The 16,951-nt window shown below is 42.4% G+C and overlaps 1 protein-coding gene across 9 annotated transcripts in view; it reads right to left on the bottom strand.

The window, feature by feature from the left end:
- VPS13B (vacuolar protein sorting 13 homolog B) overlaps positions 1-16,951 on the bottom strand; it is a 1,297,298-nt gene that overhangs the window by 724,099 nt on the left and 556,248 nt on the right. The window lies entirely within an intron of this gene.

The raw sequence follows: 16,951 nt of genomic DNA on the forward strand, positions 1-16,951 counted from the left end.
TATTCGCAGCAAACATTGACAAGATTCCAAATCCACAGCACGTTTTCCTATCTTACTTTTTCTTTGAATTCTCCACAACAGATTTTGACTTGCAACTACTGATGTAAAATACTGAGCGTGTGAACGTGACATAAAAGTAAGAAATTTACTTCCTTTATCTATTTGTCCAGGTCTTATTTTTCAATGTTTATAGCTCATAAGAAAGTCAATGGCCACCACTGTTGCCTCTGAGTGGTGGCCGGACATGTGCTTTTTCCTATGGATGCTGGCCGGGAGTGCACAATGTAGAGCTTTGTGTCCCACAAGCCAACTGCTAAACAACAATAATTGGGGTGCTGCAATGGGGTCAAGACAATTCTGTTTGGCATAGTTGATTGTTGCAATCATAGGGCCTCCAATCCTGCCGTATGTACCACCATCACCAGATTCAGGCCAATGACATAACATTGCTGCTGGCCTGAACTGTCAGTCCGGTAGAGGCGCCCACCCACCCATGACCTAGGAACTCAGGGGGCTAGCTAGCGGTGCCCTCCTAATCAAAGAAGATGGATATAACCCCTTAATATTGCCATATTGGACATTAACAGGTAAAGCACGCTATATACATATGGCAAAGATTTACAGGCGGTTTTCCATATGTGTTATGCCTCTATTGTAATGTTTTGGGGAAATTCAGGTAAAACTTGTTTTCTAAAAAAATGGTCTGTGAAATGACAGGGTCTTGGCAAAGTTTTGCTGAGCAGTTTTTGCTCCCAGATAAATATGTTGTCTTTCTGCTGACAAGCTGTCAGTGTGCCAGAACAATTACTTCAACATGTGTGCATTTCAGGGCTTTATGTCGATACAGATGACAAAAGAGGAGAAAGTCTATGCCGTGCAGAGGTGTAAATTCTACTCTACATATTCCATATAAGACTACGGGTGCCATATACGACTAACTAAACAATGATTGGTGAAATATTCACATAAAGAACTGCACAAAATGGTTCTCCAAAATGTAGAAACTTATGCTCTATCATAACAATAGAACTTCAAATGCTTAAGTGATTGGGTTCTTGTCTCTCGGTCCCATGCCAAATAGAAAATGCGCAGTCAGTATTTTATGAATGTTATTTCTTTTTCTTTTGCAGTTTCAAAATTGCTATAATAAAACCGAATCTAAGAAGAAAAAATTATCCAAGAGAAAACTTAAAGAAAACTGAAATAATTCACTTAAAACATGGCTGCATCACATTGTCATCTCTAAGATACTTTAATAACAGTGACGGGTGCAATTTTGAAAACAACATTTTGATGTGCCACTTTAGAAGCTGGAAATGTTTTCTTCCATGTGACCTTGTCTGAACCGTCTCAGCCATTTAGCTAACCATAGTAAGTCAATTTACAAAACCCATCAGCCCTGATTCCTTCCAAACACGAAGAGTCCTATTTCCAAAAAAATTAGAAAGTAGTACCATAAATTTTCTAGCCACGTGATTAGCTCCATAGAATGCATATGAAAGAACCAGTGAAAACTCTAGAACAGAACCTCTCTCAATTTTTGTTTTTAAATTTAAACTGCATACCTCCCCCAATTGGCGCTGCTCCACTGATTCTAGAACAGTCTTATCTTTTTTATTCTGTGACTTACCATTCCAGAGATAAGATTCAGAAAATGAATATTAGTTTTACATGAAACAGAATTTTCTAAAAAAATTCCCCTTGGTTTTCAAAATTTCTGCCTACAGTCATACAAAAGAAACCTTCAGTGGTTACTTCCACTAGAAAAACAATAGTACCTAAACCATGTGATGCATACCTAGGCACACTGCTCTGTTATACAAGCTCAGGGGTGTAGCTGTAATAGGTGCAGTTGTTGCAATAGCATCCGAGCCTTGGAGCTCAAAATGTCCATTTGGTCAACTTGAAAAGACTATCTATTAAAAGACCTATGATCGTTGGAGACCTGTTGAAGATTTAGCATTGGGACCCACATGCTTCAAGATACACTACTGCACATGTTGGAATGAGTCTTGCACTGGTTTGTACATCACATGACCAGGACAAGTTTTTATATACTAGGATTAAATAATGAAGTATCCGTTTAAAAGTCAGCAAAAATATCTTTAGAAAATGATGAATGAAGGAAGTATATTAGACAACTGAATGACTGCTCATTATTAAGTCACTTACCTTTATTTTTTAAAATTGTAATACCTCTTTAAGATTGGTTTCTAAATCGGTATTCTCAAGTTGTCTCATAGCTTTGCAGACTGAGAAAAAAGCTCAGACAGGAGCTGAGGTGTAGAGAAGGAAGGTGAGCTGCTGGGATGTTAGGAGTTGACTCCTTTACTGGAATATTAATATTGTGCACACTCAGCCAGTCTCAAGTGGCCAAGCTCTATGTTAACAAACTGTGCACTATGCAAGATAAACGCCCTCACAGCAGGAGAATGACAGCAGATAGAAAAAAAAAAAAACAAGTCAATTAAAAACTTTCTTATTTTCATGCTACTAAGGCTGGTTTCACATTAGCTTAACAGGGCTCTGCGGAGGGCTGCGTACTTCCTCCCTGAAGCTCCGCCCACTTCCACACTTCTTCCGTCCTGCGTTCCTCTCTTTAAAATTGGGTACGCAGGACAAGCGGATGTATGCAGATGTGTCATTTTGACATGCCCGCTGTGTGCGCAGAATGCAACTTGTTGCGTTCCCATGCGATCGGCGGGTGCGTTTAAACAACGCACTCGCGTACATCCGCATGTCCTGCGTACCCAATGTTAAAGATAGGTACGCAGGATGCATGCAGAAGTAGGCGGACCTAAACGGAAGAAGTGCCGAAGTGGGCAGAGCTTCAGGGAGGAAGTATGCAGCCCTCCGCAGAGCCCCAGTACGCTAAGGTGAACCCGGCCTTACTCAACCAATTTAATATCATGAGGCTACAAGATTCAGGGCGACAGAGTCGAGCAATTACTGCCCAAGTTTTTGCTCATATCATAGCAAATTATTTGATTATTCTAGGTTATTAGAAGCAAAGAACTAGTATATACTTCCATGAAGCTCCTAAATAGTTTAATTCTTTATAACTTTCCTGGAACAGTGAGACTGGGTAACAGACACAGTGCAGTGATAGATTTCCTTGGAGAACAAGTGTGCGTTCATGTCAGATTAGTGAAGACAGAATGTGCTAGCAACTCTTTGAAAAACAAAAAAGATCCAAGGCTATCTCACATTGCCATAAATCCTAGGCAGGAACAAGTTGACTCAAGGTTCTCGTTCCAACCATGAAACGTTAGAAATTGTCCTTCTATTTATCTATAGAATGGGGGATTAAAATAAAAAAAAAAATGTTTATAAATGGCTATAAAAGATGGTCAGCAACGAAAACGTGCATGCTTCCTGTTACACAGGACTCTGTTCATCCTTCAGGTATGTGGCAAGACAACCAGTAAGTGCCCTAACATTTATTTTGGACACATAACAGACACAAGAATTTATAAAAAGATGCACTTCTTGCTGGTGGAAGCTATGCATATACACATCCATGAATAAATCCCTCCAACGCGGAAACACAAATGTTTGATTTCGACTTTTTCTGCAAAGTAATTTTATTTCATAGTTGAAGGCTGAAGCAAGTGCACAGGAGGAATGTTCTGGCAAAATAAATGCACAAATCTAGGAGATTTTATGTCTACTTCCTAAATCCGTATTTGCTTTCCTGTTGTAGTAAAAGCCAGGGACACTGATAAAAGAAAAGGAGTGCAACTATCATATAGTCTTGGATAAAGTCACTGATTAACATTTGTAAGATCTCCCAACTGTCCCAGATTCAGCCGGAGATACTCAAATTTGGGTAGCTGTCCTGCAATTTTGGGGCTATGTCCCGACTTCAACAGAATCTACTGAAACTGCCCTCACTAAAGTCTCTAATGATCTACTAACAGCTAAACCAAATGGTCATTACTCCATGCTAATTCTCTTGGATCTCTCTGCAGCATTCGACACTGTGGATCAACAGCTCCGCCTCACTATGCTACGTTCCATTCGCCTCAAGGACACCGTTCTCTCCTGGTTCTCCTCCTATCTCTCTGACCGCTCCTTTACTGTATCTTTTGCTGGTTCCTCCTCCTCTCATCTTCCCCTTACTGTTGGGGTTCCTGAAGGATCAGTCCTAGGCCCCCTCCTCTTCTCTTTGTACACTGCCCCTATTGGTCAAACAATCAGTAGATTTGTTTCCAAGTACCATCCCTATGCTGATGACACCCAATTATACGCTTCTTCTCCTGACATCACGCCTGCCTTTCTAGAAAACACCAGCGATTGTCTAAACGCTGTGTCTAACATAATGTCCTCACTATACAGTCATATGTTAAAGTTTGGGCACCCCTATTAATGTTAACCTTTTTTCTTTATAACAATTTTGGTTTTTGCAACAGCTATTTCAGTTTCATATATCTAATAACTGATGGACTCAGTTATATTTCTGGATTCAAATGAGGTTTATTGTACTAACAGAAAATGTGCAATCTGCAATTAAACAAAATTTGACCGGTGCAAAAGTATGGGCACCTCAAAATAAAAGTGACATTAATATTTCGTAGATCCTCCTTTTGCAAAAATAACAGCCTCTAGTCGCTTCCTGTAGCTCTTAATGAGTTCCTGGATCCTGGATGAAGGTATTTGTGACTATTCCTGTTTACAAAACAATTCCAGTTCAGTTAAGTTTGATGGTCGCCGAGCATGGACAGCCCGCTTCAAATCATCCCACAGATGTTCAATGATATTCAGGTCTGGGGACTGGGATGGCCATTCCAGAACATTGTAAATGTTCCTCTGCATGAAAGCCTGAGTAGATTTGGAGCGGTGTTTTGGATCATTGTCTTGCTGAAATATCCATCCCCTGCGTAACTTCAACTTCGTCACTGATTCTTGCACATTATTGTCAAGAATCTGCTGATACTGAGTTGAATCCATGCGACCCTCAACTTTAACAAGATTCCTGGTGCTGGCATTGGCCACACAACCCCAAAGCATGATGGAACCTCCACCAAATTTTACTGTGGGTAGCAAGTGTTTTTCTTGGAATGCTGTGTTTTTTAGCCTCAATGCATAACGCCTTTTTGTATGACCAAACAACTCAATCTTTGTTTCATCAGTCCACAGGACCTTCTTCCAAAATGTAACTGGCTTGTCCAAATGTGCTTTTGCATACCTCAGGCGACTCTGTTTGTGGCGTGCTTGCAGAAACGGCTTCTTTCGCCTCACTCTCCCATACAGCTTCTCCTTGGGCAAAGTGCGCTGTATTGTTGACCGATGCACAGTGACACCATCTGCAGCAAGATGATGCTGCAGGTCTTTGGAGATGGTCTGTGGATTGTCCTTAACTATTCTCACCAGTCTTCTTCTCTGCCTTTCTGATATTTTTCTTGGCCTGCCACTTCTGGGCTTAATAAGAACTGTGCCTGTGTTCTTCCATTTCCTTACTATGTTCCTCACAGTGGAAACTGACAGGTTAAATCTCTGAGACAACTTTTTGTATTCTTCCCCTGAAAAGCTATGTTAAGTAATCTTTGTTTTCAGATCATTTGAGAGTTGTTTTGAGGAGCCCATGATGCCACGCTTCATAGGAGAATCAAATAGGAGAACTATTTGCAAGTGGCCACCTTAAATACCTTTTCTCATGATTTGATACCTGGCTATGAAGTTCAAAGCTCAATGAGGTTGCAAAACCAATTTAGTGCTTCAGGAAGTCAGTAAAAAGTAGTTAGGAGTGTTCAAATCTATAAAATGATAAGGGTGCCCATACTTTTGCACTGGTCAAATTTTGTTTAAATGCAGATTGCACATTTTCTGTTAGTACAATAAACCTCATTTGAATCCAGAAATATAACTGAGTCCATCAGTTATTAGATATATGAAACTGAAATAGCTGTTGCAAAAACCAAAAATGTTAGAAAGAAAAAAGGTTAACATTAATAGGGGTGCCCAAACTTTAACATATGACTGTATCTGAAACTGAAACTGAACCTGTCAAAGACTGAACCTCCTTGTGTTTCCTTCCTCTACTAATGTACCTATACCCGACATTGCCATTTCCGTGTGTGGTTCCACTATTACTCCCCAGCAACATGCCCGCTGTCTTGGGGTCATACTTGACGCCGAGCTTTCCTTTGTCCCCCACATACGATCACTGGCTCGCTCTTGTTATCTGCACCTCAAAAATATTTCTAGAATTCGACCTTTTCTTACTTTTGACTCCACAAAAACTCTTAGGGTATGTGCACACGCTGCGAATTCTGCTGCGGATCCGCAGCGGTTTTGGCCCTGCAGATCCGCAGCAGAACTGGCTGCGTTGTACAGTACCATTATATCCTATGGAAAATGGAAACCACAGTGCAGACGGTGTGGAATTTTCCACGCGGTTTTTGCTGCGGTTTCCAATCCGCAGAAAGAATTGACATGTCATTCTTTTCTACGGATTCTGCAGCGGTTTGCCATCTCCTCCATTGTAGAGATGATAAACCGCAGGGCAAAACCGCAGGTCTTTTGACCAGCAGATTTTGCAAAATCCACACAGAAAAATCCGCAGACCAATCCGCAGCGTGTGCACATACCCTTACTGTTTCTCTTATTCATTCTCGTCTGGACTATTGTTACTCTCTTCTAATCGGTCTCCCTCTTACCAAACTCTCCCCCCTCCAATCTATCTTGAATGCTGCAGCCAGGATCATATTCCTCACCAATCGTTACACCAACGTCTCTACCTTGTGCAAGTCGTTACACCAACCCCTCTACCTTGTGCAAGTCGTTACACTGGCTACCCATCCACTCCAGAATCCAGTACAAACTTATTACCCTCACCCACAAAGCTCTCCATGGCTCATCTCCTCCCTCGTTTCAGTATACCACCCTACCCGCGTCCTCCGTTCTGCTGATGACCTGAGGTTAGCATCCTCAATAATCAGAACCTCCCACTCCCGTCTCCAAGACTATACACGTGCCGCGCCAATTCTTTGGAATGCACTTCCCAGGTCAATTCGATTAGTCCCCAATCCCCACAATTTTAAGCGTGCCCTGAAAACGCATTTATTCAGACTGGCCTATCGCCTCAACACATTAACCTAATCTATCCCTGTGTGGCACAGCCAAAAGTTTTACCATAACCAGGTTCCCCGCATCATGTTCCCACATGCTTTATGCATCCATTAGCCCTCTTTGTCTGTACTGTTACACACTTAACATTATGGCTGGTCCATACAATCAGGGAAATTGTTACCACCCACCTTTCGTGTCTACCTTTTACCTCATAGACTGTAAGCTTGCGACCAGGGCCCTCATTCCTCTTGGTATCTGTTACAATCTATGTGATTATTGTTATGCTGTAATGTCTATTGTCTGTACAAATCCCCTCTGAAATGTCAAGTGCTGCGGAATATGTCGGCGCTATAGAAATACAATTTATCATTATTATTACTGTTTAAGGGGAATGTGCGGGCATCATACAGTGTAAGGGGGATTGTGGTGGCATCATACTGTGTGAGTGGGACAGGTGGGCATCTTTCTGTGTAGGAGTACTGCGAGGGCCACTTTATGAGCATTATATGGTGTGTGGATCTGTGAGGTCAACTATGGGGGCATCATACTGTGTGTGGGGGGAATGTACTGTGCAGGTGTAATGCAGGTGTCTGGATGCAATTAACAGATCACGAGGCGGGAAACAGTCAGGGATTAATATAATTCTATTTATATACAGCAGTGACTTTGAACAATTATTGTTAGTTGTTCTATTGTTGATTTGCATAATTACTAACGCTAAGATTAGAATAACGAACAAAGCCTTTCACTGTTTAATATTAATGTTCTTTTCACAAAGGTGGTGCGTCCAGTCATGGGAGTGACCACGTAAGTTTTCACTGAAGATCTGGCTCTATTGGGGTTCATCAGGTTTTCCCGCTAGGCTGCAAGTAAGTCTGTTTCTGATATAGGCTATCAAAGCCCGTTGAGCCTCCCACGCACCACCCGGACACATCCCAATCTGTAATCTTAGTCCAGCCAACCCTGATACCGAAGATGATAACTGGAAGTGAAGGCCCTGCTCTCTCATGCTGTCCCTCCATAATTGCAGGCTCCTCACGGCTCTTCTCGGTTTGACAGTCGGCGGAAGTCTCCTATGTTCGGGGTGCAAAGGACTTGGCCTCGGCACTTGAGAGGCGACCTCGGAGGCTTGAGCAGCGCATGGAGCAGATCCTGGCTCTGACCAGCATAAGCGGTAATTGGCGATCTCCTGCAAGGAGTCCGAACCTTGCCAGGCGGCGACTGGCATCTGGGTGGGGCAGAATTCCCGCTGAGAAATGTCACACTCGTTTTATACCTGTATTACCACTCGGGAAATTAAATATTACCCATCTCCCATTGAAATAACTAGGCTGTTGGTGTAATGCACATTGGTGCTCCTCTCCTGTCCCACACGCAGCATATTATCCAGCTGTCTTTTGAGCAATCGGGTGGGGAGCTCAGAACCGGCCCCACTCTCCAAATTGCAGACACGGAAAGTGTCTACAAAATATGCAAAGACTATTAAAAAGACTTTTTAAAGAACATATTTGTCAATTAAGTCCTAGCATAGAATTTTGCATCTTTTGTCAGGCATATACATCTGACAGTGGTGACTGTCTTAAAGGATGCCACCATGGAACCACATGGCAAGAGAAAAAAAAAAAAAAAGAGATGGGTACCGTTTCTATTACTAAACATTAAAGCAGATCTGTCCCTGAATTTCTCAATAGAAATGATAAACGTTTGACCCGATGAGGCTCGTGTACTTGCTTTGAAACATCCATGTTAGAAAGGCTTTATGATCCTGATATTAAACGTGCACCAGCCTCATCTGGTCTAATAGTAACATATGTTAATGTCTGCAGTTTGTATTATGAAATCTTGAGGCTGATCAGCTTTAAAGTCATATATTTGCTTCATCACTCAGCAGGCTCTGATGGCTACAAAATCTATTACCAAATAAATTTGTTAGCACAGGGTAGATTTTTCTTATCCAATTTTATTGTCTCCCCAACATAAATGATGGCACTCACCTACCCCTGTTCAATAGAACTAATGTGCGCTTTTCTGCATCTGCCATTTTAAGTGTTCGCATAGGTCTACGACCACAATGATCAACTCATCTGAAAGCCAAAATTACAATATAGTACATTGTATGCAGATTACTAACACATGCATCAGTGACAAATGAGTCTAAATCAGAAAACTATTAACTACAAGCATCAATCACGCAACGTTACCAGACGCTGCCAACAGTCAGGGTGAGAGCTTTATAAATGACTTTCCCAATCATTTTAGATTTATTAAGCACTAATCCAGTGCCCAGAATAACAATCAGTACACACAGTACACCGCTGTGCAGAATCTGAGGCATTGTTAAAGGAAAGAATCTGCAAGGGAACAAAATCTAAGTTTAGATTTCATCTGGCTCATTAGCTCCCCTTCCTACCCAACCGTACTGACATAAAATGGTGAGTCACTATGGGTGCAGCTATACTGGCCGACCGCAGCTGTAAAATAACCGCAGATTGGCTACCTGGAAGCTGAACGGCGGTCGTTTAATAGCCGACCACACTTCGAGGAACAATTCTTACTATGATCACTATGTGAGCATAGGATGTCATTGTTCTCGGCAGCACTTGTACTGCTTACATAGGACGATGTGCTGCCGAGTACAATGATTTTCAAGTGAGCTTTAAGGGGGTTTTACACATAGTGATATCACTAACAATATCGCTAAAGCATCCCCGATTTGGTGACGCAGCAGCGATATCGCTAATGATATCACTATGTGTGATACTTACCTCCGACCGGCTCCCTCTCTGTCCATCGCTGATTGCGCGAGATCGCGCAGCTCCATTTCTCGTCGGGCGCTTCCTGCTGCGCTTCCTGCTGGCGCCGATGAGAGACGCGTGGACGCGGACGGAGGATGTCAGGATCGCCGCGTCTGAAAGGTAAGTATCGTCCGCTGTACCGCTGCTGCTTCGCTGTGAGATCTTCCTGTGTGGCAGCTCACTAGCTATCATTTAGCGATGCACCAGCGATCCTGACCGGGTCATATCGCTGGTCGGGATCGCTGGTGCATCGCTAAATGTAAAGGGGCCTTTAAACTGCATTTCACCCGACTAATGAGTGTTTTGCTCATTTGTTGGGTGATTGGCAGCCTGTTGACATTGGCTGATAATCAGGAAAAGAGCATTCATAGGAAATCTATTTCCGGATTATCAGCCAATGAAAATGCACTTTAAGTGCAAAAAAAGAGATCTTCAAAAAAATTGGTTTTATTATTGGATTGTATGCATAAAAACAATAACTGTTAAAAAATGAATAAAGTAGTGACACTACCCAACAAGTAATTCCATGGCTCTGTTTTTAAAGAGAACCTGTCAGCAGGATTGTGCAGGATTGTGCACGGTAACCTGCAGACAGTGTCAGGTCGGCACCGTTATACTGATTACAATGACACTTTGGTTGATCAAATCCATCTTGTGGTTGTCGTGTAATCTTTATTTTCAGTTTTGTGTTAATGATATGCCCGTGCTCCGAGGCGGCCTGTTGGGGGTCTTCATGTGGTGCTCTGCTTAGATATTCATAACGCAGCCTGCTGACAGGTCACTGTTTCCTCACTGACCTGCCCCCATAATGAATACCTGTGCTTACTAAAGAAAAAAAAAAAAAAATGCTTCTGCCAGCCATGGCACCTGCGCTGCAACATAATAGAATGTTTAGTGTCCAGTTTGATGTTATTGAGCAAGTGTTATAAAAAAAAATAAATACAAAAAAATCAGTTTGAAAATGACACTCACCGCACCTGCGCAGTAGCAGCTATCAGTGTGTATGGAGATCCGATAGCTACTATTGCGCAAGCCACACCATCTTGCTGGAGACGAAAAAAGTTTCCTCCTCCAAGATGGCTCCGCCCGCGACTGAGCAGTAGCAGCTCTCGGCGATCTCCAATAGCTGCTACTGCACGGGCGGCGCCATCTTGGAGGAGGAATTTTTTTTTCTTCTCCAGCAAGATGATGCCACCTGCGCTATAGTAGCTATCGGATCTCTATACACACTGATAGCTGATACTGCGCAGGCGCCATTTTTTTTTACACTTGCTCAATAACACCAAGAATACTGAGGGATCAGTGACCTGTCAGAGAACCACATGAAGACCCCCCCACAGGACGCCCCGAAGCACGAGCATATCATTAACACAAAACTGAAAATAAAGATTAAACAAAAACCACAAGACGGATTTAATCAACACAGGTATCATTGTAATCAGTATAATGGCACTAACCTGACACTGTCTGTACATCTGCAAAAACCCTAGTCCATGCCCTCATCATCTCTCGCCTTGACTACTGCAACCTCATGCTCTGTGGCCTCCCCTCAAACACTCTCGCACCCCTCCAATCTATTCTAAACTCTGCTGCCCGACTAATCCACCTGTCCCCCCGCTATTCCCCAGCTTCTCCCCTCTGTCAATCCCTTCACTGGCTCCCAATTGCCCAGAGACTCCATTACAAAACCCTAACCATGACATACAAAGCAATCCACAACCTGTCTCCTCCATACATCTGTGACCTCGTCTCCCGGTACTTTCCTGCACGCAACCTCCGATCCTCACAAGATCTCCTTCTTTACTCCCCTCTTATCTCCTCTTCCCACAGTCGCATACAAGATTTCTCTCGCGCATCACCCCTACTCTGGAACTCTCTACCACAACATATCAGACTCTCACCTACCATCGAAACCTTCAAAAAGAGCCTGAAGACCCACCTCTTCCGACAAGCCTATAACCTGCAGTAACCACCGATCGACCAAACCGCTGCACGACCAGCTCTACCCTCGCCTACTGTATTATCACCCATCCCTTGAAGATTGTGAGCCCTCGCGGGCAGGGTCCTCTCTCCTCCTGTACCAGTTATGACTTGTATTGTTTAAGATTATTGTACTTGTTTTTATGTATACCCCTCCTCACATGTAAAGCGCCATGGAATAAATGGCGCTATAACAATAAATAATAATAATAATAACATTACTGTGCACAATCCTGCTGACAGGTTCCCTTTAAGAACAGGTAAAAGGAAGACCATCTGGCTATCTAAAGTGTACGGTAGGGGGTATCTTTAAATCTGAGAAAGATTGGGCATTTGTAACTTATAAGACCAATCATTTTGTTCTCCCCTCTTCCCAAGAAAAGCAGATGGCTGACCCAAGCGTTCTTGTATACTGAAGAATCGGAAGAGATAGCTGTTGGCAGCAGGTCAATGATCAGTACCTGTGTATACACTACGACTGTGGGCTACAACCTCTGGAACCGAAAAATATAACGTCGTGATCAGACTTTGTCTTCAAAAAGTATAGAGCACCATGCATTTTGAAGATGATTCTGATGCAAAATGCACATGAAATATCTCTTCAAATATGTTTCCAATTCATTTAAATGGGACATTATGTCTATTGTGCACTGGCGCAGGGTTTTTTTTTAAGTGGAAAAAAAGTTAAGATAAGGGTATATTCACATTGCATTTCTTAGGCACATTTTGAAGAGGAGCTGCTTCAAAATCCACATCAAAGAGTATATAAAGAGTATGTGAAGCAGTGTTAAGTGGATTTTGGAGCAGTGCAACTTCAAAAATCCACCCCCAAAAAAACCCACCATGGCCCCCAATACATCACTTGAGCTTTATAAACCACTTTCCTTTTTGACTTTTATTAGTTGCCTTTTTGGACTCTAAATTCATCAAACGTGATTCATACATTTTGTGCCAAGTAAAAAATGGTCTCTTTTCAAATCTTGAATGGCTTTTGACACCATACTTGAAAATACACAGGAGGGACTGGAGTGAAAATTGTGCAACTTTGAGTTCTTTCTGCTTGAAAAAAAAAATAACTCCAAATTTGATATTGGTATCAAATGAAGCAGAAAAAAACCTACTCTAAACATGAAAACCACATTAAAATTTAAGAAATAAAACAGATGCTGAAAATGAAACGGTTTTGAAGTATTTTTTTCCACATGGATTTTTCAGGCAGAAAACCGAAATCTTGACTGTACCAGAGAAAAAAGTAAGCTGAGCATGCAAATATTAACAGGATCTGCCTACAATCTCAAGTGGAGGCCTGACACTGACTACCATCTGACTGCAAATGTTGAAGGGAAAAAAAGGGATTGGGCCCATGGGATTTCAACATGTACAATCACTTTGTTTTCGTGGGAGATTACTAAGTGCAAATGGTGTCTGGGAGCGGCTTCCTTTCCTTCCTCCACTGAAATAAGCATGCATACTCAGTCAAGTGTGAATGTTTATGGTGGTATTGAGAGAAATGTAACCAATAGCTAATGGTTGTGAATAGCCAAACTAAAAGAATGATTTCTTTTCCCAAGCCCTAACTTCCACTAATGGCTGCATAGTCGCACAGAAGACGCTCTCTCACTGTATGTAGCCCAATTAGGATGTCAAGTCATGTAAGACCCATCATAAAACTCATGCCTATGACTACTTTAGCAGAAGGCGAACGTGGTAGGGTTTTTTTTTCTCAGTGTGAAATCCCTGAGAAAAATGGATGTTTAAGTGGAAGCAGCTTTTTCTTCTGCATGAAGCATTCCAGGAAAAAAAAAAATCTAAAAGACTAACAGAAATCACTTTAACCTTTGCTGCTTTCTGGCGAATCTATCAGTGTTTGTTCTTCACAACATTACTATATAAACGCTCAGCGAAGAGCTAATAGCAGCCGAATGGTCTCTGCTGAGCGCCAAGCGCAGAGTCTGCACAATCAAGGAAAGCGGGAGTTCCATCATGATTGGGGTTAGACACATGTCAGTGCTCACACACACTCAATCTTTCTACAGCTACAGGGAATCTGACATTAGACCCTTCTAATGAAGTGCAGCATGCTAATGTGCAATTGCACCTACTGACCAGATTCCTGGGCTCCTGTTCACTTCTTCATTAAAAGTGTGCATTTTGTGCTAATTATGAGATTGGCAGCGATGCATCACCCGCTTGTGTCTGCAAATCCTTTTGGCCTACAAGTGCCATGTGTGCACGATCCTTTCGGCCAACCATAACTAACATATGGTAGACATTATGAATGAATATTCAGGGTATATACACACAGACTTATCAATTGGCGCTGGTTTATAGGAAGAAATCGGAGGATCTAAGTGATTTTCTTGTACTAGAAAATAAGTCTGAGTTTCCTTAGTGTTTTATTCTATAAAGGTTCCATCAGAGTTTGGCCAGTGTGACAGTTTTTACCAACAGAGTTTGGTCAGCGTTTCAGAAGTTTTTCTCAGATCTAAGGGGTAAGGTTTCTCCTTATGAAGAGTGACAAGCTAGGCCTGGCATGCCAGTATGGAAATAAGGTGTTTAAGTCTCCTCATACTGGCATGCCAGGCCTAGCTTGTCACTCTCCACAAGGAGAAATCTCACCCCTTAGATCCCAGTATTAGCCTCTTATCTAGTCAAATCTGATCTCATACTTTGCAATGATGAGGCGCAATACCACAAAACACTGCCTGCAAATTGAGATTCCAGTTTGGCTTTTATCCTAAAGGCCCTTTTACTTTTAGCGATGCACCAGCGACCCGACCCAGTCAGGATCGCTGGTGCATCGCTAAATGATCGCTAGTGAGCTTTCACACAGGCAGACCTCACAGCGATGCAGCAGCGACGCAGCGCACGATACTCACCTTTCACACACAGCGATCCTGGCGTCCTCCCGCCCGTAGCCAACGTCGCTCATCTCACAAACACAGCAGGAAGCCCAGCAGGAAGCTGACGATGAGAAATGGAGCCGCGCGATCAGCGATAACCAGCGGGGGAGCCGGTCGGAGGTAAGTATCACACATAGCGATATCACTAGCAATATCGCTATAACGTCACAAAATCAGTGACGTTTTAGCGATATTGCTAGCGATATCGCTATGTGTAAAACCCCCTTAAGTCATATCACAAGGCTCGTTAAAGGGTCAGTACTGACTTGCAGACTTGGAGGATTTCTACTTCCATTAGATGACACTACAGTTCAAGTCCTGTTCCACTCTAATAAAGCAATTTGCATATCAGTTTTTCTCAGATAAGAAAAACAAGAAAAAGAAAATGTTTCTATCTTTGCCTATGGCATCTGAATGCAGTCTGATTTTTTCACTGACCCATAGACTTGCATTTGATCCAGAGTCAAAAGTAAGAAAAGGTCGAATTCTAGAGATTTTTTTGAGGTGCAAGTGTCATGACTGATCAAATGTTGGAAGTGAATGAATTATCTGAATCAAATATAAGACAGCGGGCATGTTGCTGTGGAGTAATGGTTGAAGCACACACAGAGATGGTAATATCAGGCATAGGCAGGCTACTCGAAAAAGGAAACACAAGGAGTACAGTTTTAGTTTTAGATTGAGGGAGGACATAATGTTAGAAACAGCGGAAAGACAATCACTGGTATTTTGTAGCAATGCAGGGTTGATGTCATCTACTGATGGTTTATCCAAAAGGGGTGAGGTATAAGGAAAAGAGGAGGGGGCCTAGAATTGAGCCATGAGGAAGAATTAGAGGAAGAGGAGGATAAGAGAAGCCAGCAAATGATATAGTGAAAGAGTGGTCAGAGAGGTAGGAGAAAAACCAAGAGAGAGCAGTATCTTTGAACCCGATGGAGTGGAACATAGTGGGGAGGAGCTGGTTATTCACAGTGTCGAATGCTGCAGAGAGATCCAGCAGAATCAGCAGGGAGTAGGGAACATTACATTTGGTTGTTAGTAGGTTATTACAGACTTTAGTGAGCTCAGTTTCAGTAAATTGTAAAAAGTGGAAACCAGATTGAAAAGGGTCAAGAAAGGCGTAACCTGAGAGATTGCGGATCACATGGGAGTGGACCAAGCGTTCCAGGTGTTGAAGGGAAGATTAGAGACAGGTCTGTAGTTAGCAGATCAGTTCTGGTCGAGGGATGTTTTTATAAGTAATAGATGTATGCTGGCATGTTTAAAGAAGGAGGCAAAGATGCCAGATAAGAGAGAGAAGGAAATTAAATATTTCAGTTAGGCGAGTGGTGACAGCTGAGGGAAGGGGCTGAAGGAGATGTGAGGGAATAGAGTCACTGATGCAGGAAGAAGGGCGAGAAGATGTGAGGAGCCTGGTCACTTCTTCCGTGACTGGTTCAAAGACAAAAAGTTAGCAAGATGCAGTGCAGGAGGGAACAGAGTGCATGATATTAGGGAATTGTTAAAAAAAAAAAAAAAAAAATAAAATTCCCGTCGGATATGATCAACTTTTACTTTGGAATAACTGTCCAGATCGTCAACACTGAGACTGACGCAATCTTGGACTGAGGGAAAAATATAAAACGTGATAAACAGTCGTTTAGGATTGCTGGCTAGAAAGGCTATTAGTGTGGTGTGATAGGCTTCTTTAGAGAGGTGAAGGGCAGATTTTCATGTTTTAAGCATAAACTTATAATGGATGAAATCTTCGGTCATATTAAATTTTCTCCATAGACATTCGGCGCACCTGGAACACCGCTGTAGAAGTCATGTTTGCAGCGTACGCCAGGTTTGTCACCATCTTTGCCGAGTCTGAGTTGTTCTGTGTGTAAAAGGTTAGGCTTCATCCAGGACAGTTTGCCGTGTTTCATTATAATGTTTAAAAGTGGAGTCGGGACAGGAGAGGGAAAAGATTGGGGCCAATGATGACTGCAAATTCTTCAGCAGTTTCTGGGTATTATTGGCAGGTCTATCCTATACATCTGATAAGTGGGGGTGTCCTGAGCAGGGTAATAGTTCTTGACAGAGAATGAAAGAAGGTTGTGGTCAAAGAGCGGGAGAGGGGAGTTAGTAAAATCATTTATGGAGCAGAGCTGGGAGAAGATCAGGTCCAGCGCATATTCGCGTCTACTCCCACTTTGCCATTTTCTTGGAGTGACAGAA

This window comes from Dendrobates tinctorius, unplaced genomic scaffold (assembly GCF_039654945.1).
Source record: "Dendrobates tinctorius isolate UK_male_01 unplaced genomic scaffold, ASM3965494v1 ptg000165l, whole genome shotgun sequence".
NCBI lineage: Eukaryota > Metazoa > Chordata > Amphibia > Anura > Dendrobatidae > Dendrobates > Dendrobates tinctorius.